We start from the raw sequence: 4,300 nt of genomic DNA on the forward strand, positions 1-4,300 counted from the left end.
AAAAAAAAAAAAAAAAAAAAAAAAAAGAAAAAGAAAAGAAAAGAAAAAGAAAAAAAGAAACCCACTTTGGGGTGCATCTCAGTGGTAGAATTCTTGCATGAGGCCAGGGGTTTGATCTCAAGCACCACAAATAAATAAAAACAACAGCAGCAGCAGTAACAACAACAACAACAACAAGATAATTTAAAAATAAAGACATATGTCACTTTAAAGAATTGGAGAAAGATACACCATGCAAACATTAATCAAAAGAACCATTCAACCCTGTATTAATTTTAGAGCAGATTTCAGAGCAAGGAGAATTATCAGGAATAATTACAGACACAATATAAATATAAAAGGATCAGTTGTTCAATGTGTCAGCAATTCCCAGCATGTATGCATGTTAAATATTTTATAGCACTGTCAAGAGACCTAGCAAAAATGGACAGAATTCCAAGGGAAATTGGAAAAAAAAAATGAGATGATTTATTTATAGACTTCCACACTCCCTATTAGAAACAGAAACATCTTGTAGTTAGAAAATCAGTAAAGACATAATTGAACTCTATAGCATCTTTAATCAATTAGATAGAACTGAAATATATTAACCACTACATCCACCACAACCTAGATCACATTGTGCATCTAAAACAAAACAAAACAAGCATACAATGTCTGTTCTTGGAACACAATGAAATTAATCTATGAATCAGTAGTGGAAAAATAGCTAAAAATCTCATATCCTTAGAGATTAAATAATCTTTTCCCAAATAACAAAAAGGCCAAATAAGAAATATCATGAGTAATTTAAAAATATTTTGAACTACATGCAAATGAAGATGGAACCTATCAAAATTAATGGGTGAAGCAAAATCAGATTTTAGAGGAAAATTCATAGCATTGAATACATATACAGGTTGAGAAGCTCATATCCAAAATTCTTGGGACCTGAAATGTTTTGAATTTTAGAACATTTTCATAATGTAATTAGATATCTTGGGGTAGAACCCAAGCCTCAACATGACATTCATTTATTTTTTCGCATACACTTTATACACATAGCTTCAAGGTAATTCCACATGATATTTTAAATGATTCTGTGGTGAAACAAAGATCAGGCACATGGAATCACCCAGAAATCATGGGTGTCACTATCTCAGCCACCCGTGTGGACAATCTGTGGTTGTTTGGTGTCAATTTCATTCCTGTCTCCTGAATTTATATGCTACCAGGAAACAACAATTTTCTTATACTTATTCTCACATCAGCACTTAACTATAAAAAATAAGATGTACCACTAATTCAGCGACAAAAAGTGTGTTCAGGGTAACCTAAGTGGCACAGCAGCATCACCAGTACACAGGTTCCCCTGTTAAGCAACAACAACAAACACTGACAGCTTTCAGTCTCCACCTATGATTCTGTGCTTTGATTAAAGGGCTACTGTGTTTTATTTTCAGGTGAAAAGAAACACCACAAGCAGTTGAGGAACAAGGAAATGGGTCATCAAGGGGTGAGGAGGCATTATGTTGGGTGACATTTTCATGTCCCCTCCAGAGTCATTTGCCTCATTAGCAATGATTTTTGTCTTAAAAGTATCTGATTTTCTAAGTGAATATAATTTCTTGCTCATGGCTCTGTTCCTGCAGTGAGCACGTCACACGTTTTTACTACGTCATCTATGGGTACCTTTTCTGACACATTAATAACATCATCTTCATCATCACTATTATCATGGTCACCTTGATTCAGAACCATTTTGGCTATATCATCATCAGTCAGTGAACCAACACTGTGCCTCATTGTTGATGTTAAGGTGTCTTCAATATCCTCTTCTTTCAGCTTCCTGATGTACTCTGAAGAATATTTTTGCATATACAAGGAGATAAGACAGCATATTTTTTTCAGACTTGATAGAATCCTTGAAAGTCATCACCTGGTCCATCATCTTCATTGAACAGATGAGAGGTAGTGCTAGGCATGAGAGCTGTATCTTTACTCACAGTGTCCCAACCATTGGTGATGGGATATTTACACCTTCATGCTGAACTTCTTTTGAAAACCTTCCACACTCACACCTGTTTAAATAAGAGTTTTTATATTTACCATTCATTGATCTAAAGATAGTCTGGGCCATGTGAATGAATTAATAAAATCCACACTTAGGGAAAATTATATAGTTTAAACATTATTTTGATGAGAATTTTAGCTGTAAGATGAACAGAAGAGTTCATTCAAGGAATAACAAAATCTTTCACTCATCTTCCAGTCCAATTGCCCTGAAGTGAAAATGTTTTTGAAATGTTTTACAAAATGTATGTGAAACCAATCAGAACAGATATTCCTGTTGATCCTTACCTTTTTGTTAGCATAATAATGTGCTGGTAAGAAATTCACTCACACACGCACACACACACACCTACACACACACACACACACCTACACACACACACACACACACACTTAGTTGCTGATGGACCTTTATTTATTTATTTACATGTGGTGCTGAGAATGTGCCTCACACATACTAGGCAAGTGTTCTACAACTGAGCCACAACCACAACCCCAGAAATTTACTCCTTTAAAACAGCAAAGTTAAGAGATTTCATCTGTTAAAGTAGGTTTAACTTTTTCTGCATGTCTGCTGCATTGGGTCCTCCCAGCAGATATTCTGTTCTTGGCATTCTTTCTTCTTTTAGGGATTCTATCATCAGCCATTGTCAATGTCTTTCTGCGACAATAACACCAAAACAGTGATGTTTCATCAGCCTTACAGACTTGCTTTGGCATCAAATTTTCATCAGAGTGACCTTGGCAAACTCAAAAATGAATTGCTGTGCGGCTTCTTGATCAGCAAATGATTTATTGCTATTTAGATCTTTAAATATTTAATGTTATGTCTTTTCTTAAAATTGTGAAACCTGTTGAATATTTTTGGTTATCTTAAAATTTTCTGTTCATCATGATAGATTCTTCCTTGTTTTGAGATCAGAAAGCCATTAAGTAGCATGTGTTCACTGAAACACAGATGGATTTAATCTTTCAATACACAACTGGGATTTTCATTTTCAGCTAAATGTAGTATTTTTCTATTTCTCATTAATTTCTGTTCATCGCTTTCAACATAGAACTTCAACAGTTTATAGATTATAGGCAGTGGTCATCCCAACATTGTCTTCTGTAATTCATTTTGTACTTAAACTGAAGTCCAGTTTCTCCCACAGCTTGAAGTTCTGTGCTCTTGATAAACATAAATGCTTCTCTTTTACTGGTCATTACTACTCCAGGGATATCTGCAGGTCTGTTCTATATTTTTAATAACTTTATACCACAGAGGAGAGAATAAGAAAACAACAACAACAAAAGCACACACTGAGCAATGCACATTGGTCCTTTTGTCATGTGGGCATTGTAGGGAAACTTGCTATTGTCATATCAATCTGCACAGGTGACATTGTTTTACTCCCATGATTGTATGGGGGGAATCATGATATGCATGGATAAAATATATTGCAGATAAATGGGGTTGGGAGAGACTATTTCTTTGGGGATGCTGAATAAAGTCTATGTTGTGTGCCTGAATGACTGTCACCTGTCACTCAAAGTCAGATGGGAAATTTTCCACTTGTGACATCAAGTCCTCAAAAGCCCTCAGATATTGGAGTACATCAGATTTCGTATTTTCATATTAAGGATGTTCATTTTGCATTAGAGAAGAAGAAAGACCTAACATTAAGTATTTAGACTTTGATCTTACAAAACCAGGCATAGGTCACACCAATTCCAAATTAGGCAGAAGGAAGGAAATAACAATTAGAGTAGAGATCAGTGAATGTGAAACAGAAAATCAATAGAGATAATCAATTAAATTTAAATAGCTGGCTCTTTTTAATATCAATAAAATTGATAGTCTCCAGCCAGGCTTACTAAGAAAAAAGTAGACATAAATTAATAATATTAGAATTGAAAGAGGAGACATTACTAAGATTTCTAGGACTTGAATCTATTGTATGAAATATGATATGTCAATAGCTTTATAATGTTTTGAACAACCAATAAAAAAATAAATTAAAAAAAAAATTTCTAGGGACAATAAAGGTATAAAATAAGAGAATACTATGAGCAAATCTATACCCACAAATTTGATAACCTAGATGAAATGAACTAATTGCATGTAGATATGATCTGTATCTGCTAAAGAAATTGAAAAAATATATAATATTTCAAAACAAAAGCACCAAGCCAAGATGGATTCACCAATGAATTGTAACAAAATTTAAGCAAACAAGTATAGTAATTGTTTACAATACTTTCCAGA

The 4,300-nt window shown here is 34.0% G+C and overlaps 1 pseudogene; it reads left to right on the forward strand.

The window, feature by feature from the left end:
- The window catches only part of LOC107141156, a 97,348-nt pseudogene extending 95,879 nt beyond the window's left edge, over window positions 1–1,469 (forward strand).
- Window positions 1,470–4,300: the final 2,831 nt, after the last annotated feature.

Source organism: Marmota marmota, unplaced genomic scaffold, assembly GCF_001458135.2.
Source record: "Marmota marmota marmota unplaced genomic scaffold, marMar, whole genome shotgun sequence".
In the NCBI taxonomy this organism is placed as follows: domain Eukaryota; kingdom Metazoa; phylum Chordata; class Mammalia; order Rodentia; family Sciuridae; genus Marmota; species Marmota marmota.